The sequence below is a fragment of the Lithobates pipiens genome, unplaced genomic scaffold, assembly GCF_037356315.1.
Source record: "Lithobates pipiens isolate NorthernLeopardFrog02 unplaced genomic scaffold, aLitPip1_a1.2 Scaffold_71, whole genome shotgun sequence".
In the NCBI taxonomy this organism is placed as follows: Eukaryota; Metazoa; Chordata; class Amphibia; order Anura; family Ranidae; genus Lithobates; species Lithobates pipiens.
This window is the reverse complement of record NW_027507894.1, coordinates 1,506,658-1,529,917: the sequence shown is the minus strand read 5'-3', so window position 1 is coordinate 1,529,917 and position 23,260 is coordinate 1,506,658. Positions and strand designations below refer to the sequence as shown.

Below are 23,260 nucleotides of genomic sequence, written 5' to 3'. Positions count from 1 at the left end.
GTAAATTAGGGGCCTCGGCTTATATTCGGATCGACCTATACTCGAGTATATACGGTATACTACCTACATTTCTCTCGTACGACAGGTAAACTGTTCAGTTTTGGTATCATGCTAAGCTTTAGCATTTCATGTTATTTTGGAGGCAGCATAGAAATATAAATATGTGTTATGATTGTTTAGATCATTTAAAGTGTATGTTGCTTTTTCAGTTGTCAAAGAGCTGTATATGACATCCACGCAAATGCTAAGTATAAAAATCTGTTTGTTGTATGTGTGCATTTCACAGATTAAACAAGGATTTTCAAAAACCAAGATTGTTTCTCCTCCACCAAATATATTGTATTGCCACATAAAGATACCTTTTATAATACAAACTTTCAGGAAGTCCCAAGCAACAGTAAAAATAAAATATATATAAATAAAGTAATACATAGATTATTTACTATATGTAATGGCCCCAAAGGCTGGATACAGTACAGATATTCTTCCACTATAGAGCCCGAGAACTCAGCCAACAGTACCTCTCTTCTCCAGTTGCATTGCTTGGCTGGCTCACACAGTGAGGTAATATAGTGTTTTCTGCTGGTCTGCTTGAGAGCCTTAAGGCCATTTCTTCTGTTTCAGAGTTAGAAATTCATATCCTAGCCATATGACCTGGCTCCCACCCAATAAAAAAGAAAACAAAATCTCATCTGTTCAGCCGATTATTATTGCCAAAGACCACATTTCCTGAGACACTACCGGTAGGTATCACTCTTTCGACAGTTGGCAGTTTTCCAGTACTACTATGGGTCTCTTGGTTTTCTGAGGATACAGAAGTTTGGTAAAAATCCATCACCCATGATGGCATTGAAAGGAAGCCCTGTGGATCAACTGTGTAAAATTGCTTTGTTCCTCTTACCCTAGAGGGGGCAACAGAAAGACTGTTTACACTGCTGCATTTTTTCATAGCACCACCGGGTGGTGCTAAGGAGGCAGGGGGTGAAAATAGAGATGTTAATGATAAGCTACTAAGAGTCTCTGAAGGCTCACTTGTTCCTCTTAGACTGCCACCAGCACCTTCTTCATCAGAAGGGTCCATGGAGTCGTGAAGGGTACATCCAGGACTAGTGCTACCACCACTACTATGGCTCCGTCGGTGCCGTTGAACCTTCTGAAGTGCAAAGCTAGGGCGAGTATTCCTCCTCTGCATAATTGAAAGAGAAGATATAGGAAGAGTAGTATGGTGGGTTTTAGGAGCTACACGCAGATCAGGGAGGTCCAAGGTGCACTGGGGAGAGTCACTTAGATTTAAGCTGTCCTCCAGTGTAGTCTGTAAGCTTTCCTCAGAAGTTGAATTTCCACTTTCTATTGATGAATTGCTTTCTGTTGGCTGGGGAAAAAATAAAAGAGATAAAATCATTAATAAACCATAAAGCAGTTTTAAAGCCATCTAGAAAATGCTGATGCTTATGCATCTGGAGTTCTTTCTCAAATTGTGATCCACATGGTTATTGGTCACCATTTACTGGGTTTAATATCTACTTAATAATTAGCGCCTCACAGCCTATCTAGCTGCAAAGAGATGGTTTAAAGTTTAGTCCAAAGAGGGGGAAAGGATTCAGGAATAGATGATATTCTAAAGCTGGCCATACACCATACAATGTTCTTATTCAATTTCCTTTACCTTCAACTGAGAGCCTGCATGATTGCACACAAACAAAAAAAGTGTTTAGATTTGACCTTGTATTATATGGTTTTGGTAAATCTAAAGGAAACCTATAGAAGAAAATTGTATAATTTATAACTGTGTAATGTCTACTATACGGCCTTTAAATATAATGTTGTTGTGGAAGATAGTGGTTATACTGTTCTAACACACATGTGCCTCTGTGCATAGTGACTGCATTTGCTCTTAGTAAGGCAAAAACAAGTGATTTCAGATACATAGCACTGAAAAAGACATATAAATAAACACATTTCAGAACACAATATAATGAGACGTACTAAACTGTATATTGGGATGATGGGATAGTTGGATTGTAGGCTGCAATTCTCAGGACTCTCATTTAGGTGTTAATGTACTTTTTACACACATACAGTATATGGTAGTGACTCTGTTGTTACTCAAAATATTTTATTCTTTCCAGCAGTGCTTTGTTGCAAGAACCATTTGCTAATGTTTAACTGTTCACTTGCTAATTTATATACAGTACATGCAGCTGTACAATCAGTAATTATTTTTCTACATGGGGATTATGGGTGGTAACATCACAAATACACACCCTATGTAATGCATTTAACCTGTTTCTGATAGGTACCATATTTTTCTCCCTGAGACGCACTCCCCCCCCCAAAAAAATGCCGGGAAATGTCTGTGCGTCTTATGGAGCGAATATTGACCAGACCCCCCCTCCCCACCCGACCCGGATGCAAGCCATCTTCCTGGCTCTGTCTTTCCTCTCCTCTCTTACCACCAGGAACGGAGTGTGTTAAGCCCAACTGTGATTGCCGCTGCACAACTGCTTGTATAGACCCAGACACCAGCCACCTGTCTGGCTCTGCTCCTCCGCTCTAGACTGCATAGCACTGTCCCTTCCCCCCTCGGTAACGGAGTGTGCCTTTCCTGGGCTGATCCTGGAGTTTTTGGGTTCTCCAAAAACTCCCCCCTTATTTGACATCTGATAGTTTGACACAGGACCAGGGTCGGTGACCGGCATCCATCGCCCCTTGGACTGCTGAGGATGATTTCCTAGTTGTGATTTACTGGGATTCCCAGGTTTCTCTCCATTTGATCATCTGGATAATGATTGTGAAGGAATGCATTTGTCATTAAAGCTTGTTACTTTTTAAGTGAATTTTCTAGTTTATTGACAAACTACTGGATCAGCGCTCCTTGTGTTGGTTTTTTCACTGGGTTGGCAGATTCTATGTAAGTTCACCACATTTATTATTCGATAAACTACCTTTTTTACATGGAATTTTTTAGAGGCTGTTATCCATTATGCAATCTGCAAAACTGTCATTTTCCCCATATCTACATTGAGACCATATGGTTCAGAATATTTATTTTCTTGTTTTCCTCCTCTAAAACCTAGGTGCTTCTTATGGTCAGGTGCGTCTTATGGAGTGAAAAATATGGTATATGTTTATAATTAATTTTCTATATGGGAATTATGGGTGGAATATCATGGTTACACATGCCTAGAAATACAACTGACCTGTTCTTGATAAGAACACTGGTATCATTTTTTCTACATGGGGATTATGGGTGGAATATTATGGCTACACATTCCAATGAACATATTTGACCAATTTCTTCTCAGATCACGCCCCAGTATCAATAAAATTAAAGATAGAGGGGGAACTAAATGGGACCAATATGTGGAGACTGAACGAAGAACTGATGTAGGACACAGAGGCTGTGGATAGGATAAAAAGAGAGCTAGAATGGTACTTTACAACAAACAGCCCTGGCACTACCTCAGAAGCCACTGTATGGGAGGCCCATGAGGCTTAAGCTGAAAAGTGAAGTTACACAAGGAAATTTATGTCCTTGAACAGAGCCATAAATTACAGATGACAAGGGTGTAGAACTGAAAATGATTACAAAGAGAGAGGAATTTAAAGACCTTAATGAACAGGAAAACAGAGCCCTTTTTTTACTGGCTTAAGAAAGAGAGGTGCCAATGGGGAGATATGTCGAGAAAATACTTATCTAAAATGCAAAAAAGAAAATTAGGGCTAATTTTATTGAAAGTATACATTCAGGTAAGGGGGAAAAGGTTTACTCAATCCCAGATATTGCTCGGGCTTCTCAAGAATAATATGGGAAATTATACTAGATAAATCAAAAACACCCCCCAGACAAAGTAAAAAAGAGATTAGATAATACCAGAGTTTTCCTAAATGAAAGTGGCCTAAAAGGAATAATCCCAGATAAACTCGGCACCCTGAAGGACCCCATAATGGAAGCGGAAATATTTAAAGTTCTAAAAGAGTCAGCGGCTGGGAAAAGCCCAGGTCCCGACAGGCTGACAACCGCATATTATAAAACATTCAGTGACATTTTGGTGCCCAAAATGTGCTCCTATATGAACGGGATAGGCACGGACTGATGACCAGAGGCGTTAGAGGCAGTGATTACTATTATCCCCAAGGAAGGACAGGATCCTACCTTATGTTCTAGTTACCGGCTCATCTCCCTACTGAACGCTGACGTGAAGTTGTTTGCAAAGATATTAGCCAGTAGAATGAAGACCGTAATGAACAACCTGGGTCATACAGATCAATTCGCAGGCAGGGAGGGAGAGTAGGGACAACAGTATCAGAACCCTTCTGGTCACACAAATGTTGAAAGAGAGTAAATCCCCAGGGCTACTACTGTCTATAGACGCCCAAAAAGCCTTTGACAGAGTAGACTGGGGATTTATGCAAAATATTTTGGAGGCATTTGGAGTAGGCCCTAAGATGACAAGGTGGATAAACGCCTTATATAAACAGCCTACAGTGAAGGTCCAAAAAAATGGGACATTATCTGGGTCGTTCGAAATGTTTAACAGGACTCGGCAGGGTTGCGCCCTGTCCCCTATAGGTTGGGTTCACACTGCAGCGGTTACGAGAACCGGATGTGATTCGCACCGCACTGCAGTGCAAATCACATCTGATCTCTGTGCGATGCGAGTTCAGCCATGGCTGAATTCGCATGGCACACGGCCCAAACTCGCACAGGACCCTTTTTTTGGTCCGCAGCAGAATCGGATCGCATGGGTGTTCACACCATGCGATTCGATTCCTGTCCGAGTTTGCAGATCGCACTGCAATATGCGAACTGATCTGGGGGTGTCATTAACATTTCACTGACACTCCCAGCAGTTCGCATAGGGCAGTGTGAACTGCTGTCGGGAGGTATGCGATGCGGGAACCCGCTACAGATTCGCGGCGTTCCCGCATCGCTGCAATGTGAACCCAGCCTTAGTGTTTGTTTTATCAATAGAACCATTGATGGCTAGGGTAAGATTAAATCCTGACATTAAGGGGTTACAGATCGATAACAAGGTACATAAAATTGCGGCATATGCCGACGACGTTCTGTTTTATAGTACCAGTCCTAGGACAACACTCCTCAATCTATTGAAAACCCTAAAAATGTACGGCGAAGTTTCAAACTTTAAAATTAATCCTTCAAAATCAGAAATATTAAATATAAGTGTTACACCACAGGAAAAACAAATTTAGAAACACAGAGATAAAGTATTTGGGAGTCAAAATAACACCTACATATGAAACTATGTATTAACTAAACTTTATTCCATTGTTGAATGACATCAAAACCGACTTAAACATCATAGCCTCTAGACAAAGGTCCTGGATTGGTAGGGTAATCTGTTTCAAGATGATAATTCTTCTTAAAATATTATATAAAATGCAAATGATACCAATCTCAATCCCAGATATATATTTTAAAAAACTAAATATGTTATTGCGTAGGTTTATTTGGAGGAACAAAAAGCCACGACTAAGTATGGCAATACTCACAAGAGATAAGACACAAGGGGGCTTGGGGGTACCTGATATTAAAACGTATTATAATTCAATTCTTTTGGCACGAGTGGTAGAGTGAGCAAAAGATAACAAAGAAAAAAGGTGGGTTAAACTGGAAAGCAGGATCAGTAAAGTTTCTTTAGGAAAAGTGATATGGATCCCAGCACATATAAGGGATTTAGACGTACATACGCACATGATTACACGGATAGCTATGGCAATGTGGGATAGGGTAAACAAAAGGGAAAAGTGGGAATATAACTCCCCACTGATACCACTATGCGACACCGGGAAAGAAAGTTTTTTTGGTAGGCGGATTAAAAAAAAGACGCACAATTAAAAGATATTATAAGCAACGGTAAAATATGCACTCTACAGGAACTAACTAATAAAAAAGATGTTTTAGATATAAATTGGTGGAGGTACGCACAGTTGAAACACTTTGCGGAGTCCCTCCCCCAGCCGATCAGGTCGAAAGACAGCTTGCTTCCATTAGAGCGGGCTGTGCTTGGCGACTGACGGTGGGAGAGGTATTTCAAGGATTTATAAAATTTTGAATGGATTAAAAATATTGGAGCCCCCTGTCATTCATTAAAAAATGGGAGGAAGAGATGGGAACAGGAGGCACAGAGGCAGAGGTTTATAAAATACTAAGGGTGACGCACGCAATATCACCGGATTGTAGTTCACTGGAAATGAATTCTAAGTGTTTGGCACGATGGTACATAACCCCCGATAGAATACACCAATTTCAAAGAGAGGCCTCTAATTTATGCTGGAGGGGATGTGCAGAAATCGGAACTATGTTTCATATTTGGTACACGTGTCCTAAAATAAAAATATTTTGGAAAGAGGTAAAACTAACAATTGAAGAAATCACGGGCTTTAAAATACCAGAGGAGCCAAGGGTCTGCTTGCTCCATGGGGTTAGTATGTCTATTAAACAATATAGGAGATTATTGCTACCTCGTCTTCTGAATGCTGCAAAAAGTTTAATCCCTTGCCAGTGGAGAGATCTCAAGAGCCCCTCTTTGAAGAGCTGGTTATATAATATTAATAAAATTTATAACTTGGAGCTCTTAAAGTTTAGCGCTGAAACGGGAGAAGTAGGGTTTGTACAGAGATGGAAAGACTGGGTAAAATATAAGCAATCACAGAGATACGCGGAAAGGATGGCAGAAGGAAGGTAGTACGAGTGAAGGTTTAGTGGACAGGACCAGAGACACTTCGAGATACTTTAGGGTGGGGTGAGGGGGTGGGAATATTGGGGGTGGGGATGTTAATATTTTGTGAACACATGTATAACGCAAACTGTTTGGTACGAAGTCTAAAAGACTCAAAAAATTATTCAAATAAAGAAATAAAATATTATATATATATATATATATATATATATATATATATATATATATATACACACACACACATACATGAGTAAAAGATAAATGCTACAATAATGTGGAATCGAGAATGGACAAAGATTAACAGCAGAGTTGATTCAAGTCTCTCCAAAGAGTTCGCTGAAGTGGCAAAAAAAAATAAAACCAATTTCTGATAGCAATATGCATATCATTATTTTTCCACATGGGGATTATGGGTGATATATCATGGCTACACATTCCAAGGAAAACATTTTAACTATATTTGATAAAAGTATATGTATACATGGTAATTATGGATGGAATATCATGGCTAAACAAGCCTAGAAACACAGTTAACCTGTGTCTTGTAAGAACATGCATATAATTATTTTTCTTACATGAGGGGAATATTATGACTACACATTCCAAGGAACATATTTAACCTATTTATGACAGGAATATGCATATCATTATTTTTGGTGGAATATCATGGCTACACATTCCCAGGAGTATAGTTAACTTATTTCTGATAAAAAAAATGTATATTTTTAATTATTATTAATATTATTATTTATAATTTTTATTATTTTTCTACAGGGTTATTATGGGTGGAATATCATGTCCAAACAAACCTATGGATGCATGTAATTTTTTTCCACATGGGGATTATGGGTGGATATCGTGGCTACATATTCCAAGGACCATATATGCGGTACATCAGTAACGAGTGTCAAAACTTGAACAGTAAAACAGAGTGACAACATAAAGGTTTGGTTTAAAGCAAGTGCACATCATATGCCTTGTAGAGAAGGTCTTAGGCGTTGGGTTGCTAGGGGACGAGTATCGGTGCCTTCTCCAATGGGAGATTTAGTCCCAAATAGGGACATTGCTCCTGCGTAGGAAGTGGTTTTAAGCGAGAGTAGGTGGAGAAGAGAGTAGAAAAAGAGTAAGAAAGGAGGGGAAAGACTAGGGGGGGGGGGTAAAAAGAGAAAAAGGTTATACAGGGGGAGGGGAAGGGGGGTCGGCAGACCCCCACGGGTCCAAGGGCCAAAGCCCTGTAGTGGTTTAGGTAATAGTGGTCAATCTTAATATTCTAGTGTAGCAAGGTCTAGGTCAGGAGGTAGGAAATGGTCCACCCACGGCTGCCATATCTTATTATGTTGGGGGAGGCGGTCCAGGGTTTTGGCTTCAATTCTGCAGTGTATCATGGCCTGAGTTATCCTATTCTTGACTGCAGGTAAGGGCAGGGACGGTGTCTTCCAGGCCTGTGCAATCATTTGTTTGGCCGCCGTGGTGAGTTGGAGGAAGAGTCTAAGTTGATTGCAAGTACAGTGTTTGGGTGTCATGTTAAGTATAGCAAGAGTAGGGTCCGGTTTTAGTGAGAACTGTAGCAGAGTCGATGCCATTTGGAACACTGCAACCCAGAAGTGCTGAACTATCGGGCATGTCCACCAGATGTGCAGGTGGGTGCTCGTCTCAGTGCAGCCCCTAAAACAGAGTGCCGAGTAGCCCGGAACATACTTGGCTATTCTAGCTGGGACTAGATACCAACGCATTAGAACCTTGAGGTTAGCCTCGGAGGCTACAACATTTTGTGTGGCGTTTTAAGTATTGGTCCAGACCTCCTTCCAGGCCTCAGTGTCCAAATCCACAGCAAGGTCCGCCGACCATCGTGTAGCATATGTTGGTAGAGAGGGCGGAGGGGATGCAAAGTGGGCATATAATTGTGATATAATACCTGGGGCATGTGGATCTGAATCACATATCCTTTCATAGATTGACATGCGATCCAGGTCAGGATTGGGCTTAGGTAGTGATTGTACAAAGTGTAGAATTTGGAGGTAGCGAAAGCATCCTTGTGTGGGATATGGTATTGAGTATGTAGAACTGGGAAGGACTTTGGCGAACCACCTTTCAGAAGATCAGAGACCTTGTCTACGCCTGCTCGGGACCAGGCTGTAAATAAGCCCGGCTCCGAGAAAGCAGGGGGGAAAAGCGGGTTGCCAAGAAGAGAAAGTAGGGGGGTATGCTCAGATTTAAGTGTGAAAGATTTCTGGGCTAGGTCCCAAATTTTCAGGGAATGAAGTGTGACAGGGTTAGTGAGTGTGCCTCTCAGAGGGGGGGGGGGGGGCAACCAGAGGAGATTCGAAACAGTAACCGGGTGAGCATCCATATCTTCAAGACTAACCCATAAGGGCACTTCTGATTTTGCGTGATAGAGGGCAATTTGGGCTAACTGAGCCGCTCGGTAATAGTGAGAGAAGTTAGGTATGCCTAAGCCGCCTTGTGTCTTGTGGCGAAAGAGTATACCGTATATACTCGAGTATAGGTCGATCCGAATATAAGCCGAGGCCCCTAATTTACCACAAAAAACTGGGAAAACGTATTGACTTGTGTATAAGCCGAGGGTGAGACATGCAGCAGCTACTGTTACATCCCTGTGTCCCGTCCATCCCTGTGTCCATGCCTGTGTCCCGTCCATGCCTGTGTCCCGTCCATGCCTGTGTCCCGTCCATGCGTCCATGCCTGTGTCCCGTCCATGCGTCCATGCCTGTGTCCCGTCCATGCCTGTGTCCCGTCCATGCCTGTGTCCCGTCCCTCCCTGTGTGCATCGCAGCCTACCTGTCTCTTTACCTTCTGCAGCCTCTGTGTGCCATACCGCGCCGCACCTCTCCTCCTCGTCTGACAGACGGCGGCCATTCCACTGTTCAAAAGCCGCGCCTCTCTGTCTGTGATAGGCGGAACACTCAATTTCCCAGCAGTCAGTGTTCCGCCTATCACGGACATCCTCTCATCCTCGTCCGTAGTATGAGAATGAGCGGATGTCCGTGATAGGCGGAACACTGACTGCTGGGAAATTGAGTGTTCCGCCTATCACAGACAGGGAGGCGCGGCTTTTGAATAGTGGAATGGTCGCCGATCTGCGTGACTCGAGTATAAGCCGAGGGGGGCACTTTCAGCCTAAAAAAAGGGGCTGAAAATCTCGGCTTATACTCGAGTATATACGGTAGTTTTAGAAATTCTGGTCGAACTTTTTACTGAAGTTCGGCTGAACCCTTCGAACCCGAACATCCAGGTGTCCGCTCAACTCTAGTTACAACAATTAGAACTAGCAAAATATGATATATTAGATCAGTTATATATATTATTTCCCATGGAATTTCTTAAGAATTGATTCAGTGTTCCTGAACATATTCTTAAGAATTGTTGCACTCGTTTTAGAAAAAATAGAACAACTTATGATTTCTGCGAACCACTAATGATGGGACAAATTCTTTTTAGAACAATATATAGCCCACTACATTTCCCCAAGGGGCTTAAGGATATTAAAGACATGCTCATTTCTGACATCCGAATTGACCAATGAATGGTCACAGATTTCCGAATTCTGTACTCAGAAATGGATGCGTGTCATTATCCAACAGATAGAACTGAAATACTTAGAGCTAATTGAACAATTGAAATCTAACATAACCCATCTAAGCGCCTTATCGTCTAAGTTACCCCTGTCATGTCTCAATACTCTTAAATATCACACCAAAAAAAAAAAAAGAAAGAACATACCCTGATTCAAATGAAATTAGGGACAATGAGGAGTGTATCATGAACTAGAAGTGACCAGAACTACCGTATATACTCGAGTATAGGCCGACCCGAATATAAGCCGAGGCCCCCAATTTACCCCCAAAAAAACTGGCAAACTTATTGACTCGTGTATAAGCCGAGGGTGAGACATGCCTGTCCATCCCTGTGTGTGTGTCCGTCCATCCCTGTGTGTCCGTCCATCCCTGTGTGTCCGTCCATCTCTGTGTGTCCGTCCATCCATCCCTGTGTGTGTGTGTGTCCATCCATCCATCCATCCCTGTGTGTGTGTGTGTCCATCCATCCATCCATCCCTGTGTGTGTGTGTGTCCATCCATCCATCCATCCCTGTGTGTGTGTGTCTCCATCCATCCATCCATCCCTGTGTGTGTGTGTCTCCATCCATCCATCCCTGTGTGTGTGTGTATCCATCCATCCCTGTGTGTGTGTGTCTCCATCCATCCATCCCTGTGTGTGTGTGTCCGTGTGTGTGTGTGTGTGTGTGTGTGTGTGTGTGTGTGTGTGTGTGTGTGTGTGTGTGTGTGTGTCCAGCCTACCTGTGTCCCGAGCCTTTGTCCCGAGCCTCCGTCCCGTGCCTTGCCTCCTTGCCTCCGTCCCGTGCCGTGCCTTGCCTCCGTCCCGTGTCGTGCCTTGCCTCCGTCCCGTCCCGTGCCGTGCCTTGCCTCCGTCCCGTGCCTTGCCAGGATCGCCGCTCTTCGTCGGCGCCTCGGCGGCCATTGTAAAATTCAAAAGCCGCGCCTCCGCCTTCGCCTGTGATAGGCGGAACACTGAATTTCCCAGCAGCCTGTGTTCCGCCTATCACGGACATCGTCTCATCCTCGTCCGTAGTACGAGGATGAGACGATGTCCGTGATAGGCGGAACACAGGCTGCTGGGAAATTCAGTGTTCCGCCTATCACAGGCGAAGGCGGAGCCGGAGGCGCGGCTTTTGAATTATAGAATGGCCGCTGTCTGTCTGCTCGACACGCTGATCGAGCAGGCAGACAGCGATGACTCGAGTATAAGCCGAGGGGGGCACTTTCAGCCTCAAAAAAGAGGCTGAAAATCTCGGCTTATACTCGAGTATATACGGTATGTGACTGCGACAGAGTGAACTAGACGTAAATAGGTGAAAGTAAGTTTATTAGAGTAAATGCATATAAATGTGAACACACCACCAATACAAACTGAGTGAACAAACCAAACAACCAAACAGTGAAGATAAACAAACAAACCAGCATATGTATCAAAAGGGAGTACCAGAATCGTAGTCAAGCCAGGCCAGGGTCAAAAATAGGAGGTCAGAAGATGGGGGACAAGGAGAAAGGGATCAGGTTGCAACAGGTTCAGGAGGATGCAGGAAACAAGGATCAGGATCGGTATCAGGTCAGGGCACAAGGACAATACCAGGGCAAGGTGTGTGTGTGCGCACTTGCCGGGTATTTATACAATGGCTGCTATCAGTCATGTGATGCCTGACTGCAGAAGGTAATACCTGCTCCACACTGTCAGGATCCCTCCGCTGGTGGACGCCAGTACTGCGGACCATAGATGACACAATTCCAGCAGGGAAAAGCTCTTCTGACAGCTCCAACTTGCCAGGAGACACCTGCTGGAGGATCTCAGTACTGCACGCCAAATGATCGATATTACCAGTGGAGGCAACCTTTCCTGACAGTACCCCCCATCGAAGGAGCGACCTCCGGATGCTCCAACTAGTGGTTGCTGGGGAAAGTCATTACGTCAAGCTGGGCCATGAGCAAAGTCACATCAGGTTGGGTAATAAGTACGTCAAGCTGGATAGCAGGCACAGGAACCTCAGGCTGAGTAGCAGGCACATCGAACTGAGCAACAGGCACATTAAGCTGGGCAGCCAGCATGGGCACATCAAGCTGGGAAGCAGGTATGGGCACATCAGGTTGGGAAGTGGGCACTTCAAGCTGGGCAGCGGACAGGAACACCTCAGGCTGGACAGCAGACAGAAGCACATTGGATCGGGAATCTGGCACATCGGACTGGAAGGCAGGCAGCGGCACGTCAGGCTGGAAGGCAGGCAGCGGCACGTCAGGCTGGAAGGCAGGCAGCGGCACGTCAGGCTGGAAGGCAGGCAGCGGCACGTCAGGCACATCAGACTGGAAGGCATCGGACTGGAAGGCCGGGGCATCAGGCTGGAAGGCATCAGGCTGGAAGGCCAGGACATCAGACTGTAAAGGCATCAGGCTGGAAGGCCGGGACATCAGACTGGAAGGCATCAGGCTGGAAGGCATCAGACTGGAAGCCCGGGACATCAGACTGGAAGGCATCAGACTGGAGGGCGGGACATCAGACTGGAAGGCATCAGACTGGAAGACCGGGACATCAGACTGGAAGGCATCAGACTGGAAGGCATCAGGCTGGAAGGCTGGGACATCAGGCTGGAAGGCATCAGGCTGGAAGGCCGGGACATCAGACTGGAAGGCATCAGGCTGGAAGGCATCAGACTGGAAGGCATCAGGCTGGAAGGCCGGGACATCAGGCTGGAAGGCATCAGGCTGGAAGGCCGGGAAATCAGACTGGAAGGCATCAGGCTGGAAGGCCGGGACATCAGACTGGAAGGCATCAGGCTGGAAGGCCGGGACATCAAACTGGAAGGCATCAGGCTGGAAGGCCGGGACATCAGACTGGAAGGCATCAGGCTGGAAGGCCGGGACATCAGACTGGAAGGCATCAGGCTGGAAGGCCGGGACATCAGACTGGAAGGCATCAGGCTGGAACTCTGGCTCTGGCACTCCAGGCTGGGAAAGATTGGTGGGTGTGGAGGCAGGTTGGGTTAATGGTAAGATCATTTTGTTTGGGAAAAACTTTCGTTTTTTCTTTGGCTTAGCCACTGAAGCTCTGTAGGTGACTACAGGACTGTAGGTAAGGGGTGCAGCAGACTGGAAATGATGATTGTGATATGGCAGAGAAGAGGTACCAGTAGCTGGGGGAAGATCTTGTGGGTTTGTAGGCAGCGGAGAGGAGGCAGGTGGGTTGAATGCAGAATAAGTACAGAGAGCAGAGACCGGATATGAGTATTTGGTTTGGAGCAGCGTGTACTGGGCTGCAACTGAGGTTGACATGGCTGATGGGGAAACATACATTTGGGTAGGCTCATATCTGATGGCAGAGGTGGTTTGCTTGGCTGGGGCTGATTGCACCATGTCAGACCATGCTGAAAGTATAGGTTGTACAAACTGTAGTTTTAAGCCTCCCTGTCCAACAAAAGACTGAGCAGACACAATGCACTCAGCAATCACAAAAATCAGCAGAATCATCGTCAAAAAGCCATACTAAAGATACAACCTGATTTATATTAAAAGGAGGAGTGAAATCATCATGGCCAACTGGGATACAGGGCAGGGCCAGCTCAGTACAGATCTTGATCAAAGGCTGCACTTCCCCAAACAATATATAACCCTGATCGACCAGGGAGTGAGCCAAACAGATAGCTGCAAACAACTGGTCACTAGACCATCCTTTCAAAGTCTGGCGGCAATAATCACTACTCTCAGATGCCAGCAGAGAAAAATAAATAACCTCATCAGCGTTCATGTTTGCAACCAAACTGAAGCAAAATGGTTCCTCCGTGCAGCCACTTCTGGTCAGGAATGGCCCTGGTATTCTATCATGAACTAGAAGTAACCAGAACTATGTGACTGCGACAGAGGGAACCAGACGTAAATAGGTGAAAGTAAGTTTATTAGAGTAAATGCATATAAATGTGAACACACCACCAATACAAACTGAGTGAACAAACCAAACAACCAAATAGTGAAGATAAACAAACAAAACAGCATATGTAGCAAAAGGGAGTACCAGAATCGTAGTCAAGCCAGGCCAGGGTCATAAATAGGAGGTCAGAAGATGGGGGGACAAGGAGAAAGGGATCAGGTTGCAACAGGTTCAGGAGGCAGGATCGGTATCAGGGCACAAGGACAATACCAGGGCAAGGTGTGTGTGCACTTGCCGGGTATTTATACAATGGCTGCTATCAGTCATGTGACGCCTGACTGCAGAAGGTAATACCTGCTCCACACTGCCAGGATCCCTCCGCTGGTGGACGCCAGTACTGCGGACCAGAGATGACAATTCCAGCAAGGAAAAGCTCTTCTGACAGCTCCAAACTGCCAGGAGACACCTGCTGGTGGATCTCAGTACTGCACGCCAAATGATCGATATTACCAGTGGAGGGAACCTTTCCTAAAAAGTGAGATTTAGATGATTTCAATTTAGGTAGGGTCTTCAATTGGAAAAAGAAATTCCATATACCCAAGAGTCATACCACCTCTCACTCTCTCCCATGCCACTGATGCAATGTAAGGTCCGGCCTCTGGCCCTCATACCAGGACCTTCTCTTAGACCTTTGCTTCCAACTTATCCAGTAGCTGTAGCGAACAGAATTTGTGGTGGTATGTCCCACGCCAGTCCATCAAGGACACGCCATCTTACCCTTAAACCTCAATGTGATCCGACCAGTAGGGTCAGAAAGATTGTAATTAAAAATATAAGTAACAAAAATAAGACCAACAATGATCACATAATTACTGGTTTGCATGTTTAGTCTGACCAACCAGCCAGCCTAACACCCAATAGTACAGATGCATCTCCTGTATCTTCTGTTCCTGTATCTTCTTCCCCTTCAACTCTCACTCATAGTGGAGACAACACCATCAGTCCAAGTAATCTCATATCTCCAACAGTCCGGTTCATTTCTAGGAATGACATTGGCTCTCAGGACCCTATCATACACAGTTTGGACCCTACACCACAACTAGAACAGGTCTTGGTTATGTCAATTCTGATTCTCATGATTTCCAGGATTTTTTTAGTGCTTTCCCCCTTGCTAACCAACAGTCTGACCTCAGGAAAAAGAAAATTAGAAGACGAGGAAAGCGAGGGGGAAAACAACGAAACAAGTCACAGGGCCAAATCCCTTAAACAGTATACATTTTTTATTTATCTTACCATACCCTGAATGCCGCAGAAGTTTCCATCTTGCAACAAGCATTAAATGCAAAATCAGTCAGCGCAAAACAAAAACCTTCTGTTTAAAGTATAAGTAATGGAGCAGCTGAACACTAAAGGTAAATATAACAAAAACCTCAAAGAAACATCATAAACAGAGCAGTGCAGCGCTGAAACAAACCCCCCTATTAGTACTATATAAAGTCTCTCGAGATAAACAACAACATAAAAAGGAAAATGATACAAAGTGAATGAACAGTCTATGATGGTACTGATCGACAATCCTTCATTCTTCTCAGTGGATAGAATGCATACTGATATCCTTAATCACCAGAAAATAGGTGCTCCCACCACCAGACAGCCAAGCCGCTCACCTTAAAGAATTGACCCCTGACTGAACAGATAGGGCAAATGGAGCATTCACCACTGCCAGTGATCATATACCAGGATTCAGGTGGACCAAAAAAGGTGTAACTCAGCTCTAAGGATGAGCTGAACACCCCCCTGTTCGGTTCGCACCAGAACCTGCGAACAGACCTAAACTTTTTGTGAACTTTAGAACCCTATTAAAGTCTATGGGACTCAAAACTTCACAATCTAAAGTGCTAATTTTAAAGGTTAATATGCAAGTTACTGTCCTAAAAAGTGTTTGGGGACCTGGGTCAATGCAAAAAAAAGTTTTAAAAACGGACGTTTTTTCAGGAGCAGTGATTTTAATAATGATTCAAGTGAAACAATAAAAGTGTAATATTCCTTTAAATTTCATACCTGGGGGGTGTCTATAGTATGCCTGTGAAGGGGCGCATGTTTCCCATGCTTAGAACTGTCCCTGCACAAAGTGTCATTTCGCAAGGAAAAAAAGTATTTTAAAATCACTTTCCATTGTCGGCTCCCATAATACAGAGAACACTCAATGAGTGTTCTCTGTATTAGCCGACAATTCATTCATTGAAAAAAAAAGAAAGTGTGGGGGGTTCCCCTAAATTCAATTACCAGGCCCTTCAATTTTCAATTTTTTTACACTTTCTTTGTGAAATGGTAGGGGTACTTTTGTACCCTCTTGCCATTTCAAACGGGGGGGGGGGGCGGGATCTGGGGGTCCCCTTGTTAAAGGGGGCTTCCAGATTCTGATAAGCCCCCCACAACCACCGGCCAGGGTTGTGGGGATGAGGCCCTTGTCCACATCAACATGGGGACATGGTGCTTTGAGGGGTCACAGACCCCCAAAGCATCCTCCCAATGTTGAGGGCATGTGGCCTAGTACGGTTCAGGAGGGGGGGCGCTCTCTCGTCCCCCCTCTTTTCCTGCGGCCTGCCAGGTTGCGTGCTCGGATAAAGGGTCTGGTATAGTTTTTTAAGGGGACCCCCACGTCAAATTTTTATGCGGGGTTCCCCTTAATATCCATACCAGACCTGAAGGGTCTTTTTTTTCTTCTAAATGTTTTTTTTCTTTGTCTGAATATCTCACTTCCTGTTTCTCCTCAGTAAACTTCTCACCATCATCCGAGCTGGTGGTTAGTCAGCCAGAACAGCTCACTAAACAGCTTACTGAGGAGGAACAGGAAGTGAGAAATTCAGACAAAAAAAAATAAGAAAAAAAAACATTTATAAGGGAAATCGAAGGAAAAGGTAAGTGAACCAACAATGCATTAGCTTATAGGAACCTATTTAGAAAATAAAAAAACGAACCTTTACAACCCCTTTAACTCTGGGAGGACGTCATATGACGTCCTCTCAGAATTCCACTCTCGCACGCCCCCTGGGGCGCGCACTCGAGAGCATTCGTGACCACCGGGTCCACAGGACCCGGCACATCATGGATCGCGGTAAACGGCCGCTCATCGCGGCCGTTTACCATGTGATCGCTCCGTCAAATGACGGAGTGATCACTTGTAAACAAACCAGCGTCGTTATGATGCCGGTTCCTCCCCCTCTCTGTACCAATCGGTACAGCGGAGGGGGAAGAGATCGGTGTCAGCAGCGCTTTGGGCTGCATCTGCAGTGCCCACATCGCTGCTCACCGAAAATTAACCCCTCAATTCCCTGCCAATACTCTGCAATACCCTGCAATACTCTGCAATACCAGCTAATACTCTGCAATGCACTGCAACACTCTGCAACGCCCTGCAACGCTCTGCAACGCCCTGCAACGCTCTGCAATGCCCTGCAACACTCTGCAATGCCCTGCAACACCTGCCAATACCCTGCAACACCCTGCAATGCTCTGCAACACCCGCTAATACCCTGCAACACTCTGCAACGCCCGCCAATACCCTGCAACACTCTGCAACGTCCGCCAATACCCTGCAACACTCTGCAACGCCCTGCAACACTCTGCAATGCCCTGCAACACCCGCCAATACCCTGCAACACCCTGCAATGCTCTGCAACACCCGCCAATACCCTGCAACACTCTGCAATGCTCTGCAACACCCGCCAATACCCTGCACCACTCTGCAATGCTCTGCAACACCCGCCAATACCCTGCAACGCAATACTCTGCAACGCCATACTCTGAGATACCCAGCCATACTCTGAGATACCCAGCCATACTCTGAGATACCCAGCCATAGTCGGTAATTCCCTGCAATACCCAGCCATAGACACCCCCCCCCCCTCCCGCCGCCCTCCGGTGCTTCTACCGACTCGCCAATACGATCAAAGCCAGAATCTTTTTTTTTTCAGGCTTCCCAGCTTAGAGGTGAGATGTGGGGTCTTATTGACCCCATATCTCACTGTAAAGAGGACCTGTCATGCCATATTCCTATTACAAGGGATGTTTACATTCCTTGTAATAGGAATAAAAGTGATCAAAAAAATTATTTTTGGGGAAAAAAATGTCAAACTAAAACAAATAAAGTAAAATGAACAATAAAAAAAAAAAAAAAAATTTAAAGCGTCCCTGTCCCCATGTGCTCGCATGCTGAAGCGAACGCATACGTAAGTCCCGCCCACATATGAAAACGGTGTTCAAACCACACATGTGAGGTATCGCTGCGAACGTTAGAGCGAGAGCAATAATTCTAGCCCTAGACCTCCTCTGTAACTCAAAACATATAACCAGTAAAAAAAATTTAAATCGTCTTCTTTGGGGATTTTTAAGTAGCGACGTTTGGCGCCATTCCACGAGCGTGTGCAATTTTGAAGAGTGACATGTTAGGTATCTATTTACTCAGCGTAACTTCATCTTTCACATTATGCAAAAATTGGGCTAACTTTACTGTGGTTTTTTTTTTTAAGCACAAAACTGTTTTTTTTCCAAAGAAAAGCATTCAAAAAACTGCTGCGCAAATACCGTGCAACGACCACCATTGTATTCTCCAGGGTGTTTGCTAAAAAAACATATATAATGTTTTGGGGTTCTATGTAATTTTCTAGCAAATAAATGATGATTTTTACATGTAGGAGAGAAATGTCAGGATTGTCCTGGGTGCTCCAGAACGCCTGATGGCGCTCCCTGCATGTTAGGCCTCTGTATGTGGCCACACTGTGTAAAAGTCTCACACATGTGGTATCGCCGTACTCGGGAGTAATAGCATAATGTGTTTTGGGGTGTAATTTGTGGTATACATATGCTGTGTGTGAGAAATAAACTGATAATATGACAATTTTGTGAAGAAAAAAAAAAAAAAGTAAAAAAAATCTTGATTTTGCAAAGAATTGTGGGAAAAAATTACAACTTCAAAAAACTCATCATGCCTCTTACTAAATACCTTAGAATGTCTTCTTTCCAAAAAGGGGTCATTTGGGGGGTATTTGTACTTTTCTGGCATGTTAGAGTCTCAAGAATTGAAATAGGCCGTCAGTACTTCCGGTGTGATCAATTTTCAGATATTGGCACCATAGCTTGTGGACTCTATAACTTTCACAAAGACCAAATAATATCCACCAATTTGTACTTATTTTTACCAAAGATATGCAGTAGTATAAATTTAGGCCAAAATTTATGAAGAAAACATTACTAATCTGCTAAATTTTCTAACAGAAACAAAGAAAAATTCTTTTTTTTACAGAATTTTCTGTATTTTTTCTTTTATAGCACAAAAAATAAAAAACCCAGCGGTGATTAAATACCACCAAAAGAAAGCTCCATTTGTGTGAAAAAAAAGGACAAAAATTTCATATAGGTCCAGTGTTGCATGACTGAGTAATTGTCATTCAAAATGTGAGAGCACCGAAAGCTGAAAATTGGTCTGGTTATTAAGGGTGTTTAAGTGTCCAGTGGTCAAGTGGTTAAACAAAGCAGTAAGGTGGTTGCAGTGACATTCCAGGGTCATCTCGCACGCATATCGTCCTAAACGGGACTTCATCAGCGGATAAAGAGGCCCTTGCAACCATTTTCAAAATTATAACCACCCACTAATTATCCCCAGCTGAATGAATCATAATTAAAAGCCTGTAGCCAATGAGGAGACAGATATTCAAAACACTTTCCATCGTCCCCATTAAGTTAAAAATAATCAACATAATCATTCACACGATTTAAAACATATAAATCACACTTACTAATATCAAAAGTCATCAATTCAGCTTAGAATTCATCTTGCTCAAAGGTAATGTTGTAATGTTATACTCGCCAGTGTCAGCACATGTAGGATAGCCAAACAAACAAACTCAAGCCACATGTTCCGGTCACATGATCGGAATACAGTCACATGAGTAAGGCAGAGCCAATCACAAGAGAGAAGGAAGGAAACTCAAGTCACATGTTCTGCTCACATGATCGGAATACAGTCACATGAGTAAGGCAGAGCCAATCGCAAGTCGCAAGAGAGAAGGACTAAGTGTGTCACTTCCGCCCTCGCTGTACCCACGGCAACGCGGTAAACACAGCACGGCCGAGCATAGCAATGGGTGGGCCTTTATAGCCACATGATAATCAAGTCATGTGACCGGGCCGTCACGTAACCGGAAGTATCACATCCTTACTTCCGCCCCCACCGTGCTACCGACATCTCCATCCGTACAGCACAATGAGCGCAGACAGGGGCGGACCCATGGCCACGTGACACAGCTCAATATCTTGTCTAGAGAGACACCTCACTTCCACCCACATTGTTGGCATGATCACTACCCTGACATAACAGTAAAAGATATAATCCCTACCTTCCTTGTATTGCCCACATCGCAGAGGGAACCTAAACATTACTACAGATAAAGGGCAGGGCATACACTGTCATCACCCTAAGCGATAATCATTCTCCACTGCAGCAAAAGGTGCCAACACATTGTGCTATACAGCGCCATCTAGCGGGAGAAAATGAGATTACAATATAGAATCCAAAAGGGGATTATAATACAATCCATCAACATTACCAGGGATCACTCCTAAAGTGAAATGTTCTCGTAAAATTGGTGTGTGAAGTAGTCTCCGGTGAATAAGAGTCGGAAACCAACTCAAGAAGCCGGACCAGGTCACATTAATTTAAAATAATAATATATTAAAATATAATTTTAACATTTAGAAGACCCAAATATTTAATTCAAAACCTGGTGTCACTGCAACCACCCTTTACAATACTAATAAAATTAAATATATACTAGCATATATTAGCAATCAAAAGTAAAATATTAACGGCCAGAAATAAAACAATTTAAATCAAATTCGACGTCGAGTCCCGTAGGGACACCCACCTGGGTCTCATACACCCAGAAGGATTCCCGGCGGCTCAACTATCGAATAAAGTTGCCCCCCTCTGTTATATTCTTAATATCTAAATTTTAATTGGCTTTATTATAATTTATTCAGAATATAATCTTTCCATACTGTGTGATAGGAAAACTTTGAGTCAATTGATTCTATGTTATGACTTGCATAGTTGGAAAAGTAAACATTTAAAACCTGTCAGGATTTTGATAAATGTTGTTTATGTTAAATTCTGCAGTTCATTATATATATGTTTTTAGAAAGTCATTCCTATGTAATCGAGAAGATATTATGCTTAAGAGTCTGAAATCCTCCCCCCCCCTATTTCCTGCCATTTCATCAGAAGGTAGAATTGTGTTTTAAGTGTTAACACATGGTAGCTTTGCTATAGTAATCACTCATTAGCCCACACTTTTGTAAAGGAGGAGTTATCTTTTGGGCGGGAGATTAGAGTCTGTTGATATAGTCGAAAGAAGGGAGAGCTGGGTCTCTTGAAATTCAGCAGCCTGCAGAAAGAAATCTCATGCACACAGAGCTTTCCAGCATACAAAGGGTTATTCCGCCATTTTCATTTTAGACAATAGAAGTCACATGGCAAAAACCTGAATATCTTTCATAAGACAATTTTAAAGATATTAATGATTATCATTGTACTATTTTTGTAAGTATTCTTTTCTATTTAAATGTGTACAAATAAATACACATTTTTGAATTACGCTGACTCAGAACTAATTAAGGAAATTCGTCTCACAATAATCGGTCTCACCATATATATTTAAGACTTTGAAATATTTTTACATTTTGAGAATCTTTTACATTGGCGAAGTCATCCAGTCAATCATAAGTCGGAAGTTTTTTTTTCAACTTCCATCCTTTGATCAGAGGGGAAATGAAGTGATGAACAGAATTAAACTTCGCAAAGATTGAAAAGAACCTAGAAGAAAATTCGATCGATTGATTGTGAAAGACCGGAGAATATCAGATATACAGAAGTCTTGAAAGACGGTTGACAGCGGGAAAACTGACGAGTTTTATATTTGGTGAGTAGAAAAGTGATATGGAATTTGTAGATGTTTTAGCTGATGAAAGTACATTAGAATTTAAAGGTTTATCGAAACAGGTCTCTGATGCTGTTTTATGGAAATCAATGTATGATCAATGCTTTCAGGCAAATGCTGACATTGAGAAGGATAGATTCTCATTAGTTAAAACAAAGAAAAAAGTACGTAATGTAATGAAGCTTGTTAAGAGTTATAATACTATGGTGTTTGATATGCCAGGAAAAGTCAAAGTGTAACTGAAAATGTACTTTTTGAACCTAGTTGTTCAAGTTGTGAAACTTTTTGCACGTATATTGAGCATTTAGAGAATGCAATAGAAATTGCAGCAAAGCAGGAGAAGAAATATACTGAACAATTATTGATTGAAAAAGTTGAATTGGAACATAAAATGAATGCATTATTGCAATCCTTTAAAGAATATGAAAGTCAAATTGCTTTTTTGACTCAGGAAAAGATTGCACATGCTCAGTGCTTAAAAATAGAGGATGGTGAACATGTGAGAAAGGCAGACGTAAGCATCATGTCTTGTGATGAGTCAAATGTTAATATTTCCTCAGACAATGAGAGTGGGAAGTCAGTTGACTTAAATAATACTGATATTAAGCAGAAATGTAGATTTTCATCGCCATATGCTCAGAGGAAAGTTTATACAAAGTTGATTAATAATAATAATAATAATACACAAAAGAGGTTGTATTATCCAAAAATTTTGCCCAGGCGTCAAGAGGTTTATTCTGTACGTTGGCACAGTAATCTGAGGTATAGAGGTCATAATAAGCAAATTTATTTTTCTTCTAAGACCCAAAGACAAAGATTGCAAACTGAAAATAGTCCATTAAGACAGGAAAGGTTTCATTATGTAGCATATAACACTCTGAAAACAGTTAGCAGTTTTTAAATTAATTGCAGATATGGTAAGAATTTTCTGGTTGATGTTTACTGGCTATGAATAAAGGATTGATTTGAGTTTAAAAGATTTGGTTTTGACGTTTGGAATATTATTGAGGACTTTGATATAATTTTAATATTTTCAAGGATAATCTATTGGATTATTATTTTTTTATCAATGTTTCATTGTCATGAGTATTACGTTTTATTTTGTTC

General features: G+C 43.0%; 1 long non-coding RNA gene across 2 annotated transcripts in view; it reads right to left on the bottom strand.

Annotated features, from left to right (window-relative positions):
* Window positions 1-314: 314 nt before the first annotated feature.
* Window positions 315-23,260, bottom strand: part of LOC143959354 (uncharacterized) — a 66,101-nt gene continuing 43,155 nt past the window's right edge. The window contains exons 1-2 of one of the 2 annotated variants that reach the window (XR_013270211.1): window positions 19,955-20,081; window positions 315-1,372 (exon numbers count right to left, since the gene is read on the bottom strand). This is a non-coding gene — a long non-coding RNA (uncharacterized LOC143959354). Of the gene's footprint in view, window positions 1,373-19,954; window positions 20,082-23,260 lie in introns of those variants that run through there. The other variant, XR_013270210.1, reaches the window with a different exon arrangement.